The following is a 16,218-nucleotide window of genomic DNA, read 5'->3' on the forward strand; positions in this document are numbered from 1 at the left end:
TTAAGGCATCATGATAATGAGCTGACAATGATGCAGCAAGGTCTCCACAGCATTCCTTGCATACAGAACAACCTCTCAGTGCACTTCACTCGGCAATAGATAAAGAGAGAACACGGAGTAGAAAAGACAAAGGAAAGATAAGGAGTTAATGACCACTTGAATAATGATCATCCACTGAAAACCTGGAAACAAACAAAAAGACATAGGCTCCCTCGAGCTGTTCAGGGAGAGGTGGGCACCGCAGGGAGAGTGGAGTGTTTTATTTCCCCCTCCAACTCTATTTTGATTTAATCCCTGCCCTTCCCCTTCACTGTTATGATCATGCAGCATTGCTCTTTGATGAGAAGGGCATTACTTGTCACTGGCCACTCTTGTGGCCACTCTTCTTCCTTGTGGTGGAACACAAATAAAGATTTACACACTTGTTGTTCTTCACTGTAGGGGAAAAAAGAAGAGCAAAAAGAAACAAAAAAAAAAGGAAAAGAGACAGGCACTGAGACAGGACCCTCCAGCAAGTTAAGTGAAGGTAAGTTTCCATGATATCAAATTCTGTTAAAAATAATTGTGGAGCTTGCAGTTTTTTAGATTCCTTTCTGGAATGTGTTAGGCTGACATTTATTGCTCATTCCTAACTACCCTAGAGAAGTTGCTCATGAGCTGCCTTCTTGAACCATTGCAGTCCTTAAGGATGTAGGAATGCCCACAATGCAGGGAGGCAAAAGTGAGGACTGCAGATGCTGAAGATCAGAGTCACAGAGTCATAGAGATGTACAGCATGGAAACAGACCCTTCAGTCCAACATGTCCATGCCAACAAGATATCCCAACCCAATCTAGTCACACCTGCCAGCACCAGGCCCATATCCCTCCAAACCCTTCCTATTCATATACCCATCCAAATGCCTCTTAAATAGTGCATTTGTACTAGCGTCCACCACATCCTCTGGCAGCTCATTCCATACACATACCACCATCTGCGTGAAATGTTGCCCCTTAGGTGTCTTTTATATCTTTCCCCTCTCACCCTAAACCTATGCCCTCGAGTTCTGGATTCCCTGACCCCAGGGAAAAGACTTTGTATATTTACCCTATCCATGCCCCTCATAATTTTGTAAACCTCTATAAGGTCACTCCTCAGCCTCCAACACTCCAGGGAAAACAGCCTCAGCCTGTTCAACCTCTCCCTATAGCTCAAATCCTCCAACCCTGGCAACATCCTTGTAAATCTATTCTGAACACTTTCAAGTTTCAGAATATCTTTCCGATAGGAAAGAGACCAGAATTGCATGCAATATTCCAACAGTGGCCTAACCAATGACCTGTACAGCTGCAACATGACCTCCCAACTCCTGTACTCAATACTCTGACCAATCAAGGAAAGCATACCAAACGCCTTCTTCACTATCCTATCTAAATGCGACTCCACTTTCAAGGAGCTATGAACCTGCACTCCAAGGTCTCTTTGTTCAGCAACACTCCCTCGGACCTTACCATTAAGTGTATAAGTTCTGCTAAGATTTGCTTTCCCAAAATGCAGCACCTCGCATTTATCTGAATTAAACTCCATCTGCCACTTCTTAGCCCATTGGCCTATCTGGTCCAGATCCTGTTGTAATCTGAGGTAACCCTCTTCGCTGTCCACAACACCTCCAATTTTGGTGTCATCTGCAAACTTACTAATTCTACCTCTTATGCTTGCATCCAAATCATTTATGTAAATGACAAAAAGTAGAGGACCCAGCACCGATCCTTGTGGCACTCCACTGGTCACAGGCCTCCAGTCTGAAAAACAACCCTCTACCACCACCCTCTGTCTTCTACCTTTGAGCCAGTTCTGTATCCATAAGGCTAGTTCTCCCTGTATTCCATGAGATCTAACCTTGCTAATCAGTCTCCCATGGGGAACCTTGTCGAACGCCTTACTGAAGTCCATATAGATCACATCTACTGCTCTGCCCTCATCAATCTTCTTTGTTACTGCTTCAAAAAACTCAATCAACTTTACCCACCTTTAAAGCCATGTTGACTATCCCTAATCAGTCCTTGCCTTTCCAAATACACGTACATCCTGTCCCTCAGGATTCCCTCAAAACAACTTGCCCACCACTGAGGTCAGGCTCACTGGTCTATAGTTCCCTGGCTTGTCTTTACTGCCCTTCTTAAACAGTGGCACGACGTTTTGCCAACCTCCAGTCTTCAGGCACCTCACCTGTGACTATCGATGATACAAATATCTCAGCAAGAGGCCCAGCAATCACTTCTCTAGCTTCCCACAGAGTTCTTGGGTACACCTGATCAGGTCCTGGGGATTTATCCACCTTCAACTGTTTCAAGACATCCAGCACTTCCTCCTCTGTAATCTGGACATTTTGCAAGATACCATCTATTTCCCTACATTCTATATCTTCCATATCCTTTTCCACAGTAAATACTGATGCAAAACATTCATTTAGTATTTCCCCCATGTTCTGTGGCTCCACACAAAGGCTCCCTTGCTGATCTTTGAGGAGCCCTATTCGCTCCCTAGTTACCCTTTTGTCCTTAATATATTTGTAAAAACCCTTTGGATTCTCCTTAATTCTATTTGCCAAAGCTATCTCATGTCCCCTTTTTGCCCTCCTGATTTCCCTCTTAAGTATACTCCTACTTCCTTTATACTCTAAGGATTCACTCGATCTATCCTGTGTATACCTGACATATGCTTCCTTCTTTTTGTTAACTAAACCCCCAATTTCTTTAGTCATCCAGCATTCCCTATACCTACAGCCTTCCCTTTCACTCTAACAGGAATATACTTTCTCTGGATTGTCATTATCTCATTTCTGAAGGCTTCCCATTTTTCAGCCGTCCCTTTACCTGCGAACATCTGCCTCCAATCAGCTTTCGGAAGTTCTTGCCTAATACCGTCAAAATTGGCCTTTCTCCAATTTAGAACTTCACCTTTTAGATCTGGTCTATCCTTTTCCATCGCGATTTTAAAACAAATAGAATTATGGTCGCTGGCCTCAAAGTGCTCCCCCACTGACACCTCAGTCATCTGCCCTGCCTTATTTCCTAAGAGTTTGTCAAGTTTTGCACCTTCTCTGGTAGGTACATCCACATACTGAATCAGAAAATTGTCTTGTACGTACTTAAGAAATTCCTCTCCATCTAAACCTTTAACACTATGGCAGTCCCAGTCGATGTTTGGAAAGTTAAAGTCCCCTACTGTAACTACCCTATTATTCTTACAGATAGCTGAGATTCTCCTTACAAGTTTGTTTCTCAAATTCCCTCTGACTACTAGGGGGTCTATAATACAATCCCAATAAGGTGATCATCCCTTTCTTATTTCTCAGTTCCACCCAAATAACTTCCCTGGATGTATTTCCGGGAATATCCTCCCTCAGCACAGCTGGAATGCCATCCCTTTGGTTAAGAAAAAGAAGGAAGCATATGTCAGGTATACACAGGATAGATCGAGTGAATCCTTAGAAGAGTATAAAGGAAGTAGGAGTATACTTAAGAGGGAAATCAGGAGGGCAAAAAGGGCCATTAGATAGCTTTGGCAAAATGTCACTCCCCCTTCTCTTTTGCCTCCCTTTCTATCCTTCCTGTAGCATTTGTATCCTGGAACATTAAGCTGCCAGTCCTGCCCATCTCTGAGCCATGTTTCTGTAATTGCCATGATATTCCAGTCTCATGTTCCTAACCATGCCCTCAGTTCATCTGCCTTCCCTGTTAGGCCTCTTGCATTGAAATAAATGCAGTTTAATTTATTAGTCCTACCTTGTCCCTGCCTGCCCTGACTGCTTGACTCACTTCTGTTCTCAGCTGTACCCGTCTCAGATCGATCTCTTTCCTCACTATCTCCCTGGGTCCCACCCCCCCACCTTACTAGTTTAAATCCTCCCAAGCAGTTCTAGCAAATTTCCCTGCCAGTATATTAGTCCCCTTCCAATTTAGGTGCAATCCATCCTTCTTGTACAGGTCACTTCTACCCCAAAAGAGATTACAATGGTCCAAAAATGTGAATCCTTTTCCCATACACCAGCTCCTCAGCCATTCTCAGACATCAAGGATGTCTCTATCCTCCTATTCCTGCCCTCACTAGCTTGTAGTACTGGGGGTAATCCAGATATTACTACCCTTGAGGACGTGCTTTTTAAGTTTCTGCCTAACTCTCTGTAACCTCCCTTCAGAATCTCAACCTTTTCCCTTCCTATATCGTTGGTTCCAATGTGGACAATGACCTCTTGCTGACCCCTCTCCCTCGTGAGAAGGTTCTGCACCCTCTCTGAGACATCCATGATCCTAGCACCAGGGAACCAACACACCATTCTGCTTTTTCTCTGCTGGCCACTGAAACATCTGTCTGTACCTCGGTTTACAGAATTCCCTAACACAATTGATCTCTTGGAAGCCGACGTATCCCTCGTTGCATTAGAGCCTGGCTCAATACCAGAAACTTGGCTGTTCATGCTACGTTCCCCTGAGAATCCATCACCGCCTACATGTTCCAAAACAGCATACCTGTTTGAAATGGGTATAGCCACAGAAGACTCCTGCCCTAGGTTCCTACCTCTCTTACCCTTCCTGGAGTTAACCCATCTATGTGACTGTATCTGAGACTTTCCCCCCTTCCTATAACTGCCATCCATCACATACTGTTGCTGTTGCAAATTCCTCATCGCTTCTATCTGTTTCTCTAACCGATCCACTCGATCAGATAAGATTCGCATCCAATAGCATTTATGGCAAATATAATCCACAGTAACCCTTAAACTCTCTTTAAACTCCCACATCTGACAAGAAGTACATATCACTGCAAAAGCCATTTTTGCTCCTTCACAATCTACAGACCCAGAAAATAACACCTTCTTATTCCTCTACAAACACTGCCCCAGGTTAAATTTATAATTATGGCTTATATTTTAAGTTTAATCAAGAGACTTATCTCCAAAAACATATAATCAAGAAAGAACCTCCTGTACTCACTACTGCAGCCTTTCTCTTAGACAGACTTAAAACAATAATTAACTTATCTGATTCTGTGTTGTGAACTTTTCCCAAACCGGTTCCTCCAAGATTAGTTGTGAAATTCACTGTTTGTTAATTTTCCCAGATCACTCCGATGTCCAGCGACACATGAATTAAAAACAGCAAAGGCAGTAACTGTGCAGGTTCGTTTGTTCGTTCTTTCTTTCTTTCTCTCTCTCTCTCTCTCTCCTGCACTGTCCTCACCATGTGCTTCCTTTGTCTGCTCTTCTCCCTTTTAAAACTGCTGTTGTTTTGACTTTTTTTTCCCAAAGTTCCAAAACAATGCAACAGCATATGAAACAGTAATTGCTGCTCCTGGAATTCGAGGAAATCACCTCCAGCACCTAAAATACCTCAAAAAAAGGAGCAGCTCTTACAGCCTGTCCTCCATCTTGGATTACCCAGAATCCTTCAAGATTAGAGTGGTGCTGGACAACAGGTCAGGCAGCATCCGAGCCTCCAGGGTGGAGGGATATTTGGGGCGGGGGTGGGGCTGGGGAGAAGGTAGCCAAAAGTACAATAGGTGGATGGAGGTGGGGATGAAGGTGATAGGTCAGAGAGGGGGATGGAGCAGATAGGTGGGAAGGAAGATTTGCAGGTAGGACAGGTCATGATGATGGTGCTGAGCTGGAAGGTTGGAGCTGGGGTAAGGTGGGGGGAGGGGAAATGAGGAAACCGATCCACATTGATGTGGATATGGTAGCAAGTCTGTTTCAGGACATGGTTGAAGAGCTTCAGAGCAAAGGAGATGACCTGGGGGTCGCAGTAAGAGAGAGACTCACTGACATTCTTGTTGAGAGAGGAAGAAAACGTCTTCAAGGCAGGCATCCTTGCAAGAGAATTTGCAGTAGGGTTAAAATCAACTAGGCAGAAGTGAGGACTGTAGATACTGGAGATCAGAGTCTTGATTAGAGTAGTACTGGTAAAGTGCAGCAGGTCGGGCAGCATCCAAGAAGCAGGAAAATCAAGTGTTGGGCAAAAGTTCTTCATCAGGAATGAAGGCAGGGAGCATAGGAAGGGAATCCCAGAACTTTGATGTGAAAGAACAATGATACATTTCCGAGTCAGGATGGTGATTGACTTAGAGGGGCACCTGCAGGTGCTGATGTGCCCATACATCTGCTGTCATTGTTCACCCTAGTGTTAAAGGTCGCAGGTTTGAACGGTGCAGTCAGTGGAGCTCTTGTGAGTTACTGAAGTGCATCTTGTAAATGGCACACACTGTTCCCAATGATGGTGAAGGGAGTAATGCTGAAGTGGTAGTTGAGATGCTAAGCGAGTCGGCTCCTTTATCGTGAATGATGTTGAGCTTCTTGATTGTTGTTGGTGTTGTACCCGTTCAGGCAAGTGGAGAGTCTTCCATCACAATCCTGACTTTTGCCTCGTAGATGATGAAGATGGGAGGTGAGTTACTCATAGTAGAATTGTGACATGAGATATCGATCCAGTCTTCACTTGCAGTGCAGCCGATTTGAACCACTCCAGCATCTATTGCTGCTGCACAATGTAAACAGAGGTTAGGGCTTTTATGTTGTAGCATCAATTCTGAGGCTTGTGCTCTTGTCCAATTAATGTCACACTGGTTCAGCTCTATGGCTCAGTAGCAGCTCTCTCACCTGTTTCAGAAGGTCATGCTTTTGTGTAGGTGATTTGTAAAGTCACTTGTAAATAAGCCACTATTTCAAAGAACAAGGCATTTTTTTTTCATGGTGTCCAGCCAATTTTAACACTCAACCAACATTACTGATTGATGATCTGGTCATTATCACGTTACGGTTTGGAGGAGCTTGCTGTGTTCCAGTTATCTGTCCTGATTCTTACTTTACAGTAGTGACTACGCTATAAATCCACCTCAAAAAACACTTTGGGACTCTGAAAACTGTTTGTAGTATTTATTGTTTTTATTATCGTTTATTCATTTGAGGAATGTGGGCATCATTCGCTGGGCTAGCATTTATTGCCCATCCCTAGTTGCCCCTTGAGAAGATAGGGGTGAGCTGCCTTCTTGAACTGCTGCAGTCCGTGTGCTGCTGGTTGACCCATGGTGCCACTTGGGAGGGAATTCCAGGATTTTCACCCAGTGACAGGGAAGAAACAGCGATATATTTCCAAGTCAGAATGATGAATGCCTTGGAGGGGAAGCTTGAAGGTAGTGGTGTTCCCATATACAGAGGAATCTCGATTATCCAAAGGACGTGGGTGGGGTATTTTGTTTGGATAATCAAATGCCGGATAACATAGTTTAGCCAAGCATTGGGACATTGCAATCTTGCCGAATAATCTAAAATTCGAATAGTTGAATGCCAGATAATTGAGGTTCCTCTGTATCTGCTGCCCTTATCTTTCTAGATTGAAGTGGTCATGGGTTTGGAATGTGTTGTCTGAGGATCTTTGGTGAATTTCTGCCATACATGTTGTAGATAGTACACACTGTTGCTACTGAGCATCAGTGGTGGATATTTATGGATGTGGTGCCAGTCAAGCGGGCTGCTTTTTCCTGGATGTGTCAAGCTTCTTGAGTGTTGTTGGAGCTGCACCCATCCAGGCAAGTAGGGATATTACACCACACAGACAATAAACTAGCTTAAAACAGGCAAAGATTAAATCTGCAACATTTTGGATGTCTAACAATTTTACTGAGCCATTCAGCAGCTCTAGCTTGGAGTTTTATAATTATTTCTGATGATGTCAATTTAGCTTCTAACCATATTATTAAAATTACAAGTTTGGGAATATACTCAACCACCGTAATCACATCCGCACTTTAATTTTTCTTTTGCATAGTCTAACAACGTACCTTAGATCAATTTTCTTTTGCCGCAGCTGATAATTATCCAAATTGAGCAATCATCACTAATATCGCTTCAGTTTGATGTTCTTAATTAAACACTGAAAAAATGGAGTGTCGATATCAAAGATTATAGCTGCAAGAAGCAGACAGCAGGAATTTGTTTATTATGATGATGTTCCTGATGGGAAGAGCATGTCAGGAAAGTGGGTCACCACCTCCACACTGTTTGACCCCCATTGTGGTTTTGCCATTCAGTCTCAGATAACAATGCTCACTACTTAAAACTATAACTTCATAAAGATGTATTCACATGACTGTACAATGGCTGTTATCACCTCTGCCTCAAGTTTATTTGTCCCACCTTTTACCGAGTTCCATCAGAATCAATTGAGTTGGATGTCATAGGAGATGTGTAAAAGACAGCTGTTCTGTTTTCACACATTTAGTGCTGCTCCACAGGTTGAATTTCATCCTTACAGAATCTTCCAGAACAGAAGGCCATGTGGCTCTCTGAATGGGCTATCCAATTAATCCCAGTCCCCTACTCTTTCTTCATAACCTTGTGAAATGTCACCTTCCTAATTAGTTTATCTGATTCAGAGTGAACATTTATATTAAATATCAATATTATATTTGGAAATTAAATTCTAAAATCGAGGTTTTAGCTTTCAGTTCTATGAAGGTCTTTTAAAGAAAAGGTCAAAATGTCATTTGAAACAATAAATCATATGACTTAGCTAAGTGACTCAGTAACTCACTGGTGAGATAATTAATACAGTGTTTACTCAGTGGAGCATTTATAACTTACAGAAACAGATTAACATGAGCCGTCATTGGTTTACCTTCAGATGGAAAATTCCACACTAGCAAGAGTAGTTTATGGAGGTCTTCAGCAATCAGACCAGAATCATATCATGAGGAGATTTTTGTTAAGTCTTTGTTTATGGAACTTAGAAAGTCTAGCACCTACTGATGCTCCACAATGCAGATGGAAGTAGGGCAATTATGGTGGAAAGCTGTCTTAAGCTGTTTTAGCAGTTTCAAAGTAGTCAAAGTCTGAGAAAGGTTAATGAGTTATTGTGCCTGTGTGTCTTGGGGAGAGATGGAGAGAATCACATCTGGTGAATGTGCGAAAAAGTCACTGAAAGGAAACTGTTGTATTTGCATCATTTCAGCAAATAGTTTTAATGTGAAAGTAGGCAGGATATTTCATGGCATTGAGTACCTGGAAAAGACATTGCTGAAGGAAAGAGTTAAACCTTTCTGGAACTTTCCAAGTGAAAGACCTTAGTTTAGTACCAGTCTAAGGCTTTACTAGGTGGTGAAGGATCAATACCATATGTAGATATCGACAGATTATTGATTGATTTATTTATTGTCATGTGTACTGAAGTACAGTGAAAAGCTTTGTTTATGAGCAGTATAGGCAGATCATGGTAAACAAAGATATACAGCTCAAAAAGACTTAGACAGAGGCATACAGGTTATGTTGCACAGGGCATGTGCTAGGTGAGATCAACGTTAGCAAGATCCGCATCATTTGACACTAGAAAGTCCATTCATCAGTCTAATAGTGGACGGGAAGAAACTGTTGCTGAACCTGCTGGTGCAAATGTTCAAGCTTCTGTATCTTCTGCCTGATGGAAGAGGTTGTAGGAGATCATTACCAGGGTGATAGGGGTCTATGGTGATGGTCTGAAGAAGGGTTACACCTAAAACATCGACTTCTACACCTCCTGATGCTGCCTAGCTTGCTGTGTTCTTCCAGCCTCCTGCCTGTCTATTTGGATTCCAGCATCTGCAGCTCTTTTATCTCTGTCTATCTTTGATGATGTTGGCAGCTTTTCTGCAGCAACGAGCCATGTAAATGAAGTCCATGGCTGGGAGTTTGGCGTCCGTGATGGTTTGGGCTCTGCATATCACCTTCTGTAGTTTTTTTTATGATCTCAGGCAAGGCAGTTGCCGTACCAGGCTGTTATGCACCTGGACTGTGTGCTTTTAATGGTGCATCTGTAGATGTTGATAAGGGAGGTAAGTTCTGGAGGAACAATAACTGATTCGTTCCAGAGTAGTAAAGGGCAGGCCACGTGACATCTAACAGGTTACCTTCATTACAGACGTAGATGGATATGTATGTCTCTTAACTGATACCAGGGTAGTCTTAGTCTCTGTCATTGTTAACTATAATTGTAAGACTAATAGACTAATACTGTGATATAAGGTGTGTGATTGTACATTTAAATTATTCCCATTCATTTTATCATTTAGATTTTGAATTAGTAAATGAGGGTTTGACATCTATGTAAGAAGGGGCAATAATCAAACTGTGAGTCTTCTTGAAACCATAACTTTAAGCCACGATGTGTCAGAGAGCAGGTGACTGGGGTCCTCTTGTAATGACAATATGAGTTTCCTCGTACTGTGAGAGTTATATGATAAGGAAGTACAAATATTGAAAGGCATAATCTTGCTTTTGGTTCAGAAGAATCAAGTGTGGCATCAAGGAACTGAGCAAAAGTGGAGTCAATGGGTATCAAGGGGCAAACTCTCCACTGTTTGGAGTGATACCTGGCACATATGAAGATGGTCATGGTTATTGGAGGCCAGCTATTTCAGCTCCAGGACATCTCTGCAGGAGGTCCTCAGGGTAATGTCCTAGGCCCAACCATCTTCAGCCAATTCATGAATAACCTACGCTCCATCAGAAGTGGGGATGTTCGCTAGTGATTGCACAATGTTCAGCCCTATTCATAACTCCGCAAATACTGAATCATTCCATGTTTAAATGCGACAAAATCTGGACGATATCCAGACTAACAAGTGGCAAGTAATATTCATGCCATGCAAATACCAGCCAGAAGTCAGAGAGTGGTGGTAGATGGTAGATATTCAGCCTGGAGCCCAGTTACAAGTGGAGTTCCGCAGGGATCAGTTCTGGGTCCTCTGCTGTTTGTAATTTTTATTAATGACTTGGAAGAGGGAGTCGAAGGGTGGGTCAGTAAATTTGCAGACAATACGAAGATTGGTGGAGTTGTGGACAGTGAGGAGGGCTGTTGTCGGCTGCAAAGGGACTTAGATATGATGCAGAGCTGGGCTGAGGAGTGGCAGATGGAGTGTCAAGTGTGAGGTTGTCCATTTTGGAAGGACAAATAAGAATGCAGAATACAGGGTTAACGGTAGGGTTCTTAGTAAGGTGGAGGAGCAGAGGGATCTTGGGGTCTATGTTCATAGCTCTTTGAAAGTTGCCACTCAGGTAGATAGAGCTTGTAAGAAGGCCTATGGTGTATTAGCGTTCATTAGCAGAGGGATTAAATTCAAGAGTCATGAGGTGATGTTGCAGCTGTACAGGACCATGGTAAGGCCACATTTGGAGTACTGTGTGCAGTTCTGGTCACTTCACTTTAGGAAAGATGTGGAAGCTTTGGAGAGGGTGCAGAGGAGATTTACCAGGATGTTGCTTGGAATGGAGAATAGGTCGTACGAGGATAGGCTGAGAGTGCTAGGCCTTTCCTCATTGGAACAGCGAAGGATGAGGGGTGATTTGATAGGGGTTTATAAGATGATCAGGGGAATAGATAGAGTGGACAGTCAGAGACTTTTTCCCCGGGTACAACAGAGTGTTACAAGGGGACATAAATTTAAGCTGAAGGGTGGAAGGTATAGGGGGGATGTCAGGGGTAGGTTCTTTACCCAGAGAGTGGTGGGGGCATGGAATGCGCTGCCTGTGGGAGTGGCAAAGTCAGAATCATTGGTGACCTTTAAGCGGCAATTGGATAGGTACATGGATAGGTGCTTAAGCTAGGACAAATGTTCGGCACAACATCGTGGGCCGAAGGGCCTGTTCTGTGCTGTATTGTTCTATGTTCTATGTTCAGCCAATTATCATCTCCAATTAGAGACAATCCAACTATGTCCTTGACATTTAATGGCATTAGCATTACTGAATTCCCAACTATCAGCATCCTGGGGGTTACTATTGGCCAGAAACTCAAGCAGACTCACCACATAAACACAGTGGCTACAAGAGCAGGTCAGATGCTAGGAATACTACAGTGAGTAATTTACCTCCTGAATCCCCAAAGCCTGTCTATCATCTACAAGACACAAGTCAGGAGTCTGTCCCATGACTACTTCCATTTAGAAAGACAATGGCAGCAGATCCATGGGAATATCACCACCTGCAAGTTTCCCTCCAAGTCACACACCAGCCTGACCATTTCTTCAGGGTCATTGGATGAAAATCCTGAAATTCCCTCCCTCAGGGCAATGTGGGTCAACCTGCAGCACATAGATTGCAGTGGTTGAAAAGTGCAGCTCACCAAGTGCAACTAGGGACAAGAAATGTTGGCCCAGCCAGCAACACCCATGCCCCATGAGTGAATAAAAAAAAGATTTTGTTTTGCTCAGGAAACCTCATAGATTAGAAAGCTTGTTGATTCACTTTAGAGAAGAGTTGAATTAGCTTTATTGTTGCATGTATTCACATGTGTACAGTGAGAGGCTGACAAGTCACCACTTATGACATCATCTTAGGTACAAAAATACCTAGGTTCAGATACTTAAGTGTAGATTTTTCTGATATGAGAATAAAATTGAAAAATAAAGAAATAAAAAACTCACAGTTTACATTCCTATTGCCCCAGTACATACCGGATCTCACTTCAAGATAAAGCCAGGGACTTGCCTCTAGGCTACAAAGAAGAATTGGATTTCAGTCTGCATGATGACCAGTCTGGGGTCAGATGTAAGCACAGTTTTGTGTGGAGAAAGGGCAGTTCAGAACAGCTGGGAAATAGATTGCCTCAATCTAAGTATTTTAGTTTGACAATTCCAGTTCAGAAGTGCTTTGTTAAAACGCTGATGGGGTTATTTGAATTCAAGAAAGGTCAATCTCAGAATAATTAAAAACCCTACTAAACAAACACAGACAGCACTGGAAAACGTAATGAATAAAGAGGGAAAAAAAATGCGAAAAGAGTGAAAATTAAGGTGCGAAAGGGAGAGAATAGGCTTTTGCTACCAAGTGAATGTAAAAGAGATGCATAGATGACATTGCTGTTGTAGGAGTGGCAGGTTTGGGGGAAGGAGGAATGTAAGAAATCTAAAGGATGGACAGGAAGTGGTCAGTTTGCGAAGTTATTGAAGTAAATGTGTACACCTTAAGGCTGCCCAAACAGAAAATGAGGTGTTCTTCCTTCAGCTCGCATTGTGCTTCATTCAAACACTGTGGCAGGCTCTGGACAAAAATGTTTACATGAGAACAAGATGGAGTACTGAAAGGGAAAGCGACTGGGAAGTTGGGATCATTCATATGGACAGAGTGGATGTGTCTCACAAAACAGTCGCCCAACCCACATTTGGTCTCACCAGCGGTAAAGAGACCGCTTGGTGAGCAGTCTAGATGGAAAGAAGTCCACCTGAAACAAGTACAAGCCCAGAATTGGAAAACTGAATTGGTTTTGCTTCCCATCTCCATCTTTCTCTCATCTTTACCTTGTACCCCTCTGATTCTTCCTTTTCCTTTCTTGGATTTGCCATTTTTACTATTAGCAATCCTTTGCTCTTTTGCTTTTGGCCTACACACCATCTGGATCCTCCTCTGCCTTCATGGAAAATGTAAAAATGAGCCTATTTTCCAACACCTGTCAGATCTGAAGAAGAGTCATACCAGATTCGATACATTAACTCTGTTTTTCTCTCCACAGGTGCTGCCAGCCTTGCTGTGTTTGTACAATGCACTCTCTGTTTGTTTCAGATTTCTAACATCCACAGTATTTAGCCTTCACTGGGGTCTAGAAGTTGAAAGAAACAGTTACATCAAACCCATGGACATGGAAATCACTCTCTGGTGTCTTAGTGCTGTAAAGTGATGATGTTGGTGCTAGATGGCATTTTATTTAGTTGCATTTTTTGAAATCCTTCAAATTATTTCATACATAAATTGCTTGGTTTATTCTGTCATGAATTTCTGTTTTGTGTAACAAACTTTTGTTTTATTGATAACATTAAATCTGCAGTCCCGCCTCCTTATGTTTCATTGAAAGATTACCTTGCTCAATTAAAAAAAAATGTGATCAATCAAAACAGGTTTCAGTATCAGATCTGACTTCTCCAATAGTAGCTGGGATCATAACACCACTTAGAATGGACTACAACTGACCAGCTTCTCTAAGGGAGGTCATATATGTGGTATGTTTAAAGGTGAGTGGTTACCCTCAGTGTTCAGTAGAAACCACATCATTCTAACTGTCTTACCCAATAGGCCATATATCCCTCCCACAAGGGCAAGCCAAAATAAAAATGCACAGAACAAAAGTAATCTTTGATTTTTGTGCTTTGTGCTGGCTTTTATTGCAACACTATTTGCATTTCCCCTCCCACATGGGCCAGCAAGGAGACTGATCCCAATATCCACTTAAAAGGAGCTGAGACCTCCGCCTCAACCATTCCCTGTGCCAAAACATTTCATGACCTAATTGTTGCTAATCCTTGTGACTTGGAGTCACAAAAGTAATGCATTCAAATTCCGTTCCAGAGAATTCAGTACAGGACTTAATCTGACACTGGGTTCTGGTTTTAAGAGAATGCAATGCTGTCAGAGCTTTTATTGAGACTTAGGATAAGACCCCTTCATCTGACAACTTTTGTCAATAGCATAGAAGAAGGGCAGGGGATGACCTCATGTATTCCTTAAACAGCAACAAATGTTGGTCTGTTATTGAATAGATTGTCTTTTGTGTGATCTTTCTTTGTGCAAATTGGCAGTGATCTTTCTTACTTTATGATGTGGTAGCAGTTCATCATTTGGGCTGTAAATCAGGATGGGGTATCCACAGGTTGTGAAACATGTTATTTCAACCATATATTGATAATTCAGAAAGATGGGGGCTAACTTGGTTGAGACGATGTTGAGCAGATGGTTGACGAACAATGGCAGCTAATGAAGAAAATAATTCACAGACTCGCATAACTGATACACCCCACTGAGAAAGAAAGACTCGAGGAAGAATATAATAACATAATAGCACTTTATTGCCCTGTGTATTTTTACATTAAAAACTGAAAGATTCTATAAGTTGCCAGACCACTGCGCCTAAATTAATGATAAAATTCATAAATAAGAAGATAAAGAAAGTGCAAGTTCATCATAGTTCAATGAAGGGCCCTGGGTTTAGGATATTCTGGAAAACTGGGGAGAGACCACTCACTTCCTTGAGGTGAGACCTCCACACCGGGCCAATGCAAGACCTGGAACGCACAACCGAAGCAAAGACGAGACCTCCACAGCAGGATGGGACCTTCATGCCAGGCCAAGACAGCCATGCTGGGCCAAGGCCACCACTCTTCATCAGATCCATCCCACCACGAGACCATCACACTGGGAAACCACCACACAGGGAGACCATCACACAGGGACCCACTACACAGGGAGACCACCACCCAGGGAGACCACCACACAATACACCACTACACCCTTTCTTTGTAACCCTTGAGACACTGACTGATCAAGAATTTATCTATTTCAGTTTCACATATACACAAAGACTGTGCCCCGGAGTTGTCTGTGGCAAGGAGTTCCAAAGACTCACACCCCACTGAAAGAAGAAATTCCTCCTCATCACAGTCTGAAATGTTATTTTGATTGTTGCAAAGAATCATTGCAGGGAACTACCACCTAACCTGTGCTTGCAGATCATCAACTCATGGATGGGATTGTATGATAGGACAGAAATTGATTAACTATCCTGAGTACATTTATGACCAATTAAGATCATCAATCAAACTCACGATGGGAGTCATTTCTAGTCGCTGGAAGCAGCAGTCTATCAAACGTAGGGATCAAAATATCTGCAAACATAAAGAATATATTTCAACCTGATGTCAATTTTGAGTAACTATGGAACTTGGGGAGCCTCTAGTTTTCTATTATTTTCTCTGTGGTAACAACTCAGCCAATTAGTGTTGGCTTCTAAACTACTCAGCTAATCAGCATCAGCCAATTAGACAAATTTTGCTCCTGTGGAACAAAGAACAAAGAACAATCCAGCACAGGCCCTCCAAGCCCACATTGCCACATTTTGCCCTTCCATACTAAAACTGTCTGCCCTTATAGGATCCATATCCCTCTATTCCCTTCTTATTCACATATTCGTCCAGGTGTTTCTTGGATGCTGCTATTGTATCTGCTTCCACCACCACCTCTGGCAGCACGTTCCAGGCACACACTACCCCTTGTGTGAAAAATTTGCCTCATACATCTCTTTTAAACCTCTCCCCAACACCTTAAACCTTGTCCCCTAGTAACTGACCCCTCCACTCTGGGAAAAAGCTTCAATACTTTCCACTCTATCCATGCTGTTCACAATCTTATAAATTTCCATCAGGTCGCCTCACACTGCGTTCCAGTGA

At 42.6% G+C, this 16,218-nt stretch overlaps 1 long non-coding RNA gene across 1 annotated transcript; it reads left to right on the forward strand.

Annotated features, from left to right (window-relative positions):
* Positions 1-499: 499 nt before the first annotated feature.
* Positions 500-13,715, forward strand: LOC148149085 (uncharacterized). Its single transcript, XR_015758012.1, has 3 exons — positions 500-526; positions 5,104-5,161; positions 13,515-13,715. It is a non-coding gene; the product is annotated as an uncharacterized LOC148149085 (long non-coding RNA).
* The last annotated feature ends 2,503 nt before the right edge of the window (positions 13,716-16,218 follow it).

Source organism: Chiloscyllium plagiosum, unplaced genomic scaffold (assembly GCF_037043375.1).
Source record: "Chiloscyllium plagiosum isolate Xiang-an unplaced genomic scaffold, Cpla_swu_hap1 HiC_scaffold_9, whole genome shotgun sequence".
Lineage (NCBI taxonomy): Eukaryota > Metazoa > Chordata > Chondrichthyes > Orectolobiformes > Hemiscylliidae > Chiloscyllium > Chiloscyllium plagiosum.